General features: G+C 41.3%; 1 long non-coding RNA gene across 4 annotated transcripts in view; it reads right to left on the reverse strand.

Annotated features, from left to right (window-relative positions):
- Nucleotides 1-10,323, reverse strand: part of LOC132376247 (uncharacterized) — a 279,504-nt gene extending 269,181 nt beyond the window's left edge. For all 4 annotated transcript variants that reach the window (XR_009506258.1, XR_009506259.1, XR_009506257.1 and 1 more), the window contains exon 1: nucleotides 10,199-10,323. This is a non-coding gene — a long non-coding RNA (uncharacterized LOC132376247). The remainder of the gene's footprint in view (nucleotides 1-10,198) is intronic.
- Between the last annotated feature and the right edge of the window lie 1,029 nt (nucleotides 10,324-11,352).

The following is an 11,352-nucleotide window of genomic DNA, read 5'->3' on the forward strand; positions in this document are numbered from 1 at the left end:
CCAGGAGCCCCACAGGGCCCTGCTCGGTATCAGTACTACAGCATTTACTATTGATAAAAATCCACCTATAAGTGGACTCACACAGTTCAAACCCATGTTGTTCAAGGGTCAACTGTAATGCCTACCTAAATACTATGTATGAGACATAAATGAAATAATGACCTGAATTCATCTGGTACTGAATTGGCTCTTTAAAAATACTAGTATCAACGTAACAGCCTGAATGGGATCCTGGAACAAAAAGCAGAAATGAGGTAAAATCTAAGGATATTTGATTAAAGTATGGACTTTAGTTAGTAATAATGTACCGGTATTGGTTCATTAATTATGACAAATGTACCTACTAATGTAAGATGTTATTAATGGGGAAACTGGGTACAGGGTTTATTTTTCTGTAAATCTAAGTCTACTCTAAAATTAAAAGTTTATTTAAAAAGTAACAAACAAGAAACAACCTAGTATGCACCCCCTTTCCTCTCCTTTTCAACGTTAACCCCTTAAAGGCTTGATTTTCTTCACTGGCAGTGTTATATATGTACACTTAGTTCAATTTTACAGAACAAAATATGTCACACATTGCCCTTCCCTTCAAGACTGAGGGTCTCTCCCATTTCTCCTAATGCAGTAAGAAACTTAGGGTACTTGAAAAAATAACCAGTCATAACCATCTATTTAATTAAGGAGGCTTCTTTTGTTCCTTCAAACAGACCAAAATTGAACCTAGAATCTCCTATAGTCTTTCCTATTGAGTTAGAGTGATGACAGAAAGAAACACCTGCTTTGTGGCAACCACAGTGCTGCTGTAGATCATGTGCCCTGGGGTTACCATCTCCTCAAACCTCTTCCTTGCTTCCTCTCCACACCATAAATATTGCTACCAAAATGTGGGTTGTGTAGACGCATGGCTACATTTCAGGCAGGATTTTATTGATAACTATGGAGTTACAAAGACAGAGGCAGCCTAGAAGTGTACACTGTCCCTCAGGCAAGTTATTAAGATATACAAAGTGATCCTCTTAAATAGGAAGGCACAAAGAATGCCGGTTAAAGAACTCTGTGTTTGCATGCATTTGACTACTTTTCTTTTTATAGTGACTACTGTCAAAAGTTCTTATGATATATACAATCTATTTTATAAGATGACCTACCAGATGCAGAGACGTAAAAAAAACACTTCTAGTATTATTTTACGTTCTATGACATTCTCATCAAAAATAAAGAGAAGGGAGGTCTTCAAATAAAGAGTTGTCAGTGTAACTGGGCTGACAGCTGGATGATTCTAAAGAAAGCAGGAGTTAACAAGTATTTATTGACTACCTGCTATGTCTTCAGCATTCTTCTTGCATGAGAAATGTAAAGCAAGATGAGCTAGGATTTCTACTTTCAATAATTCTGTATGACGTTGCTTACATGTGGAATCTAAAAAAGACAACAAACTAGTGAATATAACAAAAAAGAAGAAGACTCACAGATATAGAGAACAAACTTGTGGTTACCAGTGGGGAGAGAGAAGGGGGAAGGGGCAACATAGGAGTAGGGCATTAAGAGGTACAAACTATTATGTAAAAAATAAGCTGCAAGGATATACTGTAGGGACCTTGAAGATGGTGGAGGAGTAAGACGTGGAGATCACCTTCCTCCCCACAAATACATCAAAAATACAACTACACGTAGAACAATTCCTACAGAACACCTACTGAAAGCTGGCAGAAGACCTCAGACTTCCCCCAAAGGCAAGGAACTCCCTACATGCCTGGGTAAAGCAAAAGAAAAAAGAAAAAACAGAGACAAAAGAATAGGGACGGGACGTGCACCTCTGGGAGGGAGCTGTGAAGGAGGAAAAGTTTCCACACACTAGGAAGCCCCTTCAATGGAGGTGATTGGGGGTGGGCGGGGGGGAAGCTTTGGAGCCATGAAAGAGAGCACAGCAACAGGGGTGCAGAGGGCAAAACAGAGAGATTCCCATGCAGAGGATTGGTACTGACCAGCACTCACCAGCCTGAGAGGCTTGTCTGCTCACCTGCCAGGACGGGTAGGGGCTGGGAGCTTAGGCTTGGGCTTTAGAGGTCAGACCCCAGGGAGAGGACTGCAGTTGGCTGCGTGAACACAGCCTGAAGGGGGCTAGTGCACCACAGCTAGCCGGGAGGGAGTCCGGGAAAAAGTGTGGAACTGCCGAAGAGGCAAGAGACCATTGTTTCAGGGTGCGTGAGGAGAGAGGATTCCCTCCCCATGTGCCCACAGAAGGCAGAGCACCGCCTAAGTGAGCTCCAGAGTCAGGTGTGAGCTGCAGCTATCAGCTCGGACCCCAGAGACGGGCATAAAATGCTAACACTGATGCTGCAGCCACCAAGAAGCCTGTGTGCAAGCACAGGTCACTATCCACACCTCCCCTCCTGGGAGCCTGTGCAGCCCGCCACTGCCAGGGTCCCGTGATCCAGGGACAACTTCCCTGAGAGAACACACAGTGCACCTCAGGCTGTTGCAACAACACACTGGCCTCTGCCACCGAAGGCTTGCCCCGCATTCCAGTTATGACTACCGTACCCCTCCCTCCCCCCGGCCTGAGTGAGCAAGAGAGCCCAAATCAACGGCTGCTTTAACCCCCTCCTGTTTGGGCGGGGAACAGATGCCTGAGGGCAACCAACAGGCAGAACTGGGGCCAATACCAAAGCTGAACCCCAGGAACTGTGCAAACAAAGAAGAAAAGGGGAACTCTCTCTCTGCAGCCTAAGGAGCACTGGATTAAATTCCTGCAAACCAGCTTGGTAAACCCTGCATGTGTGGAATACCTGAATAGACAACAAGTGTTCCCAAAATTGAGGTGGTGAACTCTGGGGGCAACAGTGGACTTGGGGTTTGCTCTCTGGAATGATTTGTTTCTGATTTTTATATTTATCTTAGTTCAGTTTTTAGTGCTTGTTATCATTGGTGCATTGGTTTATTGGTTTGATTGCTCTCTGCTTTGTTTTTTCTTTCTTTCTTTTTTTCTCCCTTTTCTTCTGAGCCATGTGGCTGACAGGGTCTTGGTGCTCCGGCCTGGTGTCAGGCCTGAACCTCCAAGGCGGGAGAGCTGAGTTCAGGACATTGGACCAACAGAGACCTCCCAGCCCCAGGTAATATCAATCAGTGAGAGCTCTCCCAGAGATCTCCGTCTCAATGCTAAGACCCAGCTCCACCCAACGACCAGCAAGCTCCAGTGCTGGACGCCCCATGCTAAACAAGTAGCAAGACAGGAACACAACCCCACCCATTAGCTGAGACGCTGCCTAAAATCATACTAAGTTAACAGACACCCCAAAACACACCACTGGACACGTACCTGCCAACCAGAAAGAAAAGATCCAGCCCCACCCACCAGAACACAGACACCAGTCCCCTCCAACAGGAAGCTACACAATCCACTGAACCAACCTTACCCACGGGGGGCAGACACCAGAAACAACAGGAACTATGAACCTGCAGGCTGTGAAAAGGAGACCCCAAACACAGTAAGTTAGACAAAATGAGAACACAGAGAAATATGCAGCAGATGAAGAAGCAAGGTAAACACCCACCAGACCAAACAAATGAAGAGGAAATACGAAGTCTACCTGAAAAAGAATTCAGAGTAACGATAGTACAGATGATCCAAAATCTTGGAAATAGAATGGAGAAAATACAAGAAACATTTAACAAGGACCTAGAAGAACTAAAGAGCAAACAAACAATGATGAACAACACAATAAATGAAATTTAAAATTCTCTAGAAGGAATCAATAGCAGAATAACTGAAACAGAAGACAGGAGAAGTGACCTGGAAGATAAAATAGTGGAAATAACTACTGCAGAGCAGAATAAAGAAAAAAGAATGAAAAGAATTGAGGACAGTCTCAGAGACCTCTGGGACAACATTCAACGCACCAAGATTCGAATTATAGGAGTCCCAGAGGAAGAAGAGAAAAAGAAAAGTGTCTGAGAAAATATTTGAAGAGATTATAGTTGAAAACTTCCTTAACATGGGAAAGGAAATAGTCAATCAAGTCCAGGAAGTGCAGAGAGTCCCGTACAGGATAAATCCAAGGATAAAAATGCCAAGACATATATTAATCAAACTATCAAAAATTAAATACAAAGAAAAAATATTAAAAGCAGCAAGGGTAAAGCAACAAATAACAGACCACAGAATCCCCATAAGGTTAACAGCTGATCTTCCAGCAGAAACTCTGCAAGCCAGAAGGGAATGGCAGGGAATATTTAAAGTGATGAAAGGGAAAAACCTACAAACAAGATTACTCTACACAGCAAGGATCTCATTCAGATTCAACGGAGAAATTAAAACCTTTACAGAAAAGCAAAAGTTAAGAGAATTCAGCACCACCAAACCAGCTCTACAACAAATGCTAAAGGAACTTCTCTAGAAAGGAAACACAAGAGACAGAAAAGACCTACAATAAGAAACCCAAAACAATTCAGAAAATGGTAACAGGAAAACACATATCGATAATTACCTTAAATGTAAATGGATTAAATGCTCCAACCAAAAGACACAGACTGGCTCAATGGATACAAAAACAAGAAGACCTGTATATACGCTGTCTACAAGAGACCCACTTCAGACCTAGGGACACAAACAGACTGAAAGTGAGGGGATGGAAAGAGATATTCCATGCAAATGGAAATCAAAAGAAAGCTGGAGTAGCAATTCTCATATCAGACAAAATAGACTTTAAAATAAAGACTATTACAAGAGACAAAGAAGGACACTACATAATGATCAAGGGATCAATCCAAGAAGAAGATATAACAATTGTAAATATTTATGCACCCAACATAGGAGCACCTCAATTCATAAGGCAAATGCTAACAGCCATAAAAGGGGAAATTGACAGTCACACAATAATAGTAGGGAACTTTAACACGCCACTTTCACCAATGGACAGATCATCTAAAATGAAAATAAATAAGGAAACACAAACTTTAAATGACACATTACACAAGATGGACTTAACTGATATTTATAGGACATTCCATCCAAAAACAACAGAATACACATTCTTCTCAAGTGCTCATGGAACATTCTCCAGGATAGATCACATCTTGGGTCACAAATCAAGCCTTGATAAATTTATGAAAATTGAAATCATATCAAGTATCTTTTCCAACCACAATGCTATGAGACTAGATATCAATTCCAGAAAAAAACACTGTAAAAAATACAAACACATGGGGGTTTCCCTGGTGATGCAGTGGTTGAGAATCTGCCTGCTAATGCAGGGAACACGGGTTCGAGCCCTGGTCTGGGAAGATCCCACATGCCACGGAGCAACTAGGCCCGTGAGCCACAGCTACTGAGCCTGCGCGTCTGGAGCCTGTGCTCCGCAACAGGAGAGGCCACGATAGTGTTAGGCCCGCGCACCGCGATGAAGAGTGGCCCCCACTTGCCGCAACTAGAGGAAGCCCTCGCACAGAAACGAAGACCCAACACAGCCAAAAATTAATTAATTAATTAATTAATTAATTTAAAAAATATATAAACACATGGAGGCTAAACAATACGCTACTAAATAACCAAAAGATCACTGAAGAAATCAAAGAGGAAATCAAAAAATACCTAGAAACAAATGACAACGAAAACACAATGAGCCAAAACCTATGGGATGCAGCAAAAGCGGTTCTAAGAGGGAAATTTATAGCAAGACAATCCTACCTCAAGAAAGAAGAAACATCTCAAATAAACAACTAACCTCACACATAAAGCAATTACAGAAAGAAGAATTTTAAAAAAACCCAAAGTTAGCAGAAGGAAAGAAATCATAAAGATAAGATCAGATCAGAAATAACTGAAAAAGAAATGAAGGAAACAATAGCAAAGATCGTTAAAACTAAAAACTGGTTCTTTGAGAAGATAAACAAAATTGATAAACCGTTAGCCAGAATCGTCAAGAAAAAAAGTGAGAAGACTCAAATCAACAGAATTAGAAATGAAAAAGGAGAAGTAACAACTGACACTGCAGAAATACAAAGGATCACGAGAGATTACTACAAGCAACCATATGCAAATGAAATGGACAACCTGGAAGAAATGGCCAAATTCTTAGAGAAGCACAACCTTCTGCAACTGAACAAGGAAGAAATAGAAAATATAAACAGACCAATCACAAGCACTGAAATTGAAACTGTGATTAAAAATCTTCCAACACACAAAAGCCCAGGACCAGATGGCTTCACAGGCAAATTCTATCAAACATTTAGAGAAGGGCTAACACCTATCCTTCTCAAACTCTTCCAAAATTTAGCAGATGGAGGAACACTCCCAAACTCATTCTACGAGGCCACCATCACCCTGATACCAAAACCAGACAAAGATGTCACAAAAAAAGAAAACAACAGGCCAATATCACTGATGAACATAGATGCAAAAATCCTCAACAAAATACTAGCAAACAGAATCCAACAGCACATTAAAAGGATCATACACCATGATCAAGTGGGGTTTATCCCAGGAATGTAAGGATTCTTCAATATATGCAAATCAATCAATGTGATACACCATATTAACAAATTGAAGGAGAAAAACCATATGATCATATCAATAGATGCAGAAAAAGCTTTTGGCAAAATTCAACACCCACTTTTGATAAAAACTCTCCAGAAAGTAGGAATAGAGGAAACCTACCTCAACATAGTAAAGGCCATATATGACAAACACACAGCCAACATTGTTCTCAATGGTGAAAAACTGAAACCATTTCCACTAAGATCAGGAAAAAGACAAAGTTGCCCACTCTCACCACTATTATTCAACATAGTCTTGGAAGTTTTAGCCACAGCAATCAGAGAAGAAAAAGAAATAAAAGGAATCCAAATCGGAAAAGAAGAAGTAAAGCTGTCACTGTTTGCAGATGACAGGATACTATACATAGAGAATCCTAAAGATGCTACCAGAAAACTACTAGAGCTAATCAATGAATTTGGTAAAGTAGCAGGATACAAAATTCATGCACAGAAATCTCTTGCATTCCTGTACACTAACGATGAAAAATCTGAAAGAAATTAAGGAAACACTCCGATTTACCATTGCAACAAAAAGAATAAAATACCTAGGAATAAACCTACCTAAGGAGACAAAAGGCCTGTATGCAGAAAACTATAAGACACTGAAGAAAGAAATTAAAAAGACGATACAAACAGATGGAGAGATATACTATGTTCTTGGATTAGAAGCATCAACATTGTGAAAATGACTATACTACCCAAAGCAATCTACAGATTCAATGCAATCCCTAACAAACTACCAATGGCATTTCTCACAGAACTAGAACAAAAAATTTCACAATTTGTATGGAAACACAAATACCCCGAATAGCCAAAGCAGTCTTGAGAAAGAGAAACAGAGCTGGAGGAATCAGGCTCCCGGACTTCAGACTATACTACAAAGTTACAGTAATCAAGACAGTATGGTACTGGCACAAAAACAGAAATATAGATCAATGGAACAGGATAGAAAGTCCAGAGATAAACCCATGCACATATGGTCACCTTATCTTTGATAAAGGAGGCAAGAATATACAATGGAGAAAAGACAGCCTCTTCAATAAGTGGTGCTGGGATAACTGGAGACCTACATGTGAAAGAATGAAATTAGACACTTTCTAACACCATATACAAAAATAAACTCAAAATGGATTAAAGACCTAAATGTAAGGCCAGACACTATAAAACTCTTAGAGGAAAAGCTAGGCAGAACACTGTGACATAAGTCACAGCAAGATCCTTTGTGGCCCACCTCCTAGAGAAATGGAAATAAGAAGAAAAATAAACAAACGGGACCTAATGAAACTTAAAAGCTTTTGCACAGCAAAGGAAACCATAAACAAGATGAAAAGACAACCCTCAGAATGGGAGAAAATATTTGCAAATGAAGCGACTGACAAAAGATTAATCACCAAAATATACAAGCAGCTCATGCAGCTCAATATCAAAAAAACAAACAACCCAAATCCAAAAATGGGCAGAAGACCTAAAAAGACATTTCTCCAAAGAACGTATACAGATTGCCAACAAACACATGAAAGGATTCTCAACATCACTAATCAATAGAGAAATGCAAATCAAAACTACAATGAGGTATCACCTCACACCAGTCAGAATGGCCATCATCAAAACTGACGAACCTAGGGCCAGGACAGGAATAAAGATGCAGATGTAGAGAATGGACTTGAGGACACGGGGAGGGGGAAGGGGAAGCTGGGATGAAGTGAGAGAGTGGCATGGACATATATACACTACCAAATGTAAAACAGATAGCTAGTGGGAAGCAGTCGCATCACACAGGGAGACCAGCTCAGTGCTGCGTGACCACCTAGAGGGGTGGGATAGGGTGGGTGAGAGGGAGACGCAAGAGGGAGGGGATATGGGGATATATGTATACATACAGCTGATTCACTTTGTTATACAGCAGAAACTAACACAACATTGTAAAGCAATTATACTCCAATAAAGATGTTAAAAAATATATTAAAAAAATAAAAATCTGCAAACAATAAACACTGGAGAGGGTGTGGAGAAAAGGGAACCCTCTTGCACTGTTGGTGGGAATGTAAATTGATACAGCCACTATGGAGAACAGTACGGAGGTTCCTTAAAATCTAAAAATAGAACTACCATATGACCCAGCAATCCCACTACTGGGCATATACCCTGAGAAAACCATAATTCAAAAAGAGACATGGGGGCTTCCCTGGTGGCGCAGTGGTTGAGGATCTGCCTGCCAATGCAGGGGACACGGGTTCGAGCCCTGGTCTGGGAAGATCCCACATGCCGCGGAGCGACTAGGCCCGTGAGCCACAATTGCTGAGCCTGCGCGTCTGGAGCCTGTGCTCCGCGACAGGAGAGGCCGCGATAGTGAGAGGCCCGCGCACCGCGATGAAGAGTGGCCCCCGCTTGCCACAACTGGAGAAAGCCCTCGCACAGAAACGAGGACCCAACACAGCCATAAATAAATAAATAAATAAATAATTAAAAATAAAAAAAAAATAACCAAAAAAAAAAAAAGAGACATGTACCACAATGTTCATTGCAGCCCTATTTACAATAGCAGGACATGGAAGCAACCTAAATGTCCATCAACATATATATGGATAAAGAAGATGTGGCACATATATAGAATGGAATATTACTCAGCCATAAAAAGAAATGAAATTGAGCTGTTTGTAGTGAGGTGGATGGACCTAGAGTCTGTCATACAGAGTGAAGTCAGAAAGGGAGAAACAAATACCATATGCTAACACATATATATGTGGAATCTAAAAAAAAAAAAAAAGGTTCTGATGAACGTAGGGGCAGGACAGGAATAAAGACACAGACATAGAGAATGGACTTGAGGACACGGGGTAGGGGAAGCATAAGCTGGGACGAAGTGAGAGAGTAGCATTGACATATATACACTACCAAATGTAAAACAGGTAGCTAGTGGGAAGCAGCCGCATAGCACAGGGAGATCAGCTCGGTGCTTTGTGACCACTTAGAGGGGTGGGATAGGGAGGGTGGGAGGGAGATGCAAGAGGGCGGGGATATGGGGATGTATGTATACATATAGCGGATTCACTCTGTTATACAGCAGAAAGTAACACAACATTGTAAAGCAATTATACTCCAATAACGATGTTAAAAAAAAAAAAGGATATATTGTACAATGGAGGAATACAGCCAATATTTTATAAAAACTATAAATGGAGTATAACCTTTAAAAGTCATGAATCACTATACTGTACACTTGTAACATATAATATTGTACATCAACTATACTTCAATTAAAAAAAAAACTTGCAGTCCCATTGGACAGATAGAACAAACAGGGTGAACAATATCATAGAACAGTTATTGACTTTTTCCTGTTTCTTAGTGCACTAAGGGCATGGCATACATTATCTCTTTTAATATGCGACTGTCTAGAAAGGTAAGTAATATTATTCTACCCCTTTTACACATTAGAAAACTGAGGCTCAGAGAGGTAATTACTTCAGGTCCACACAGCTAGTGAGCGACAGGTCTGGATTCAAACCCAGGACTTTGACACCGAAGTTCGTTGTCCCCTTAACGGGTTGCAATACAGCAACCCATTTTTAACATTCAAATTCAAGCATTTCTTTACAAACAAATTGTAATAGCTTTCCTGAGACCAAAATAAGAAATAGGCATTTTCTGTGGCATATCTCACCAGCAATGACAGAATATACTCCAAAAGGAAAGTATCAGCCAAGCACAGCCTTGTCAGCCAACACTTTGAACTGCCCTTGAAAGCAACTTGGTCATGAACGTCAGTTCTCCTTCAGCATACGCAGTATAACAGTCTTCCAGCAACTGATCCAGTGAGCTGGTTACAAGAGTCCAGCAAACTTGAAACTGCCCTGGCATTCAAGCTCCTCAACCATTCTGCACATTCCTGACGCGTTACCATGATAAAGTGTGCACTGATGCACGGATAACGTCAAAGCCAGCAAGGGGGAAACATGACTTTTAGAACAACATTTCAAGGTCGAATATTACCCAAATGTGCAGGACTATGGTCAACTCTTGGATTATAAAAACGCAGATCCAGTTTCTCAAGGCCTCTGGGATAACGTTCAAATTAGGTTGTTGAAGAGAGGGCTCTTATCAGTTTTATGAGCAGCTTTCTCCAGAAGTTAGCCAGCTCGCTTGATAACATTGGACAAGAGGAATTTTCCAGCAATAGACCCAAGGAAGAAACAAGTGACAAGTAAAGAGCTGTATTCTGCTCTAATGCAGATTTAACATTTATCCGAGGAAGCTCTTCTCCGAGGAGGTTAGAGTATACAACTGCCTCTTCAAGACTCACTCCAAACCCACTGGGGAGTCCCCTGAAGTGCCAGCAATCCTTCTTCTCCCTGACTCTTGATATACAGTAAAGACAGCACTAGTAGGTCCTCCCTAAAGGAACTTTGCCCAGAGTCAGGGGCGTGGTCAAGTCGTATTTATGAAGAATTTATACCTGCTCTTTCACAACTGAACTTCCGCTGGACCAGAGCCAATATGAATACAGTATGGCTGGTGAGTGTTACTCATTGGGCATTTCCCTGCCCAGAATCTTTACTCTTACAGTGAGGCGTTAATACACTGAGATACTGAGTTTTGTTTACCCCTGCTTTTTGTTTGCTTCCCCTTGTCCCAAAAAGGGAACCAGGCCCTCTGTGCTACTGGCCTCAGAGGAGATTTCTGTTTCAGAAGTTGCCTGAAAGCATCCCAGCCCCCTGCCTGACTTTTGCACTCAGAAAACCTGAATTCCTTAAAGAGATTAAGCTAAGGGTTGTGGAAGGGGCAGGAGAGAGGTGAGTGCTTTCGGTGGGAAAGGTG

The sequence above is a fragment of the Balaenoptera ricei genome, chromosome 12 (genome assembly GCF_028023285.1).
Source record: "Balaenoptera ricei isolate mBalRic1 chromosome 12, mBalRic1.hap2, whole genome shotgun sequence".
Taxonomy (NCBI): Eukaryota; Metazoa; Chordata; class Mammalia; order Artiodactyla; family Balaenopteridae; genus Balaenoptera; species Balaenoptera ricei.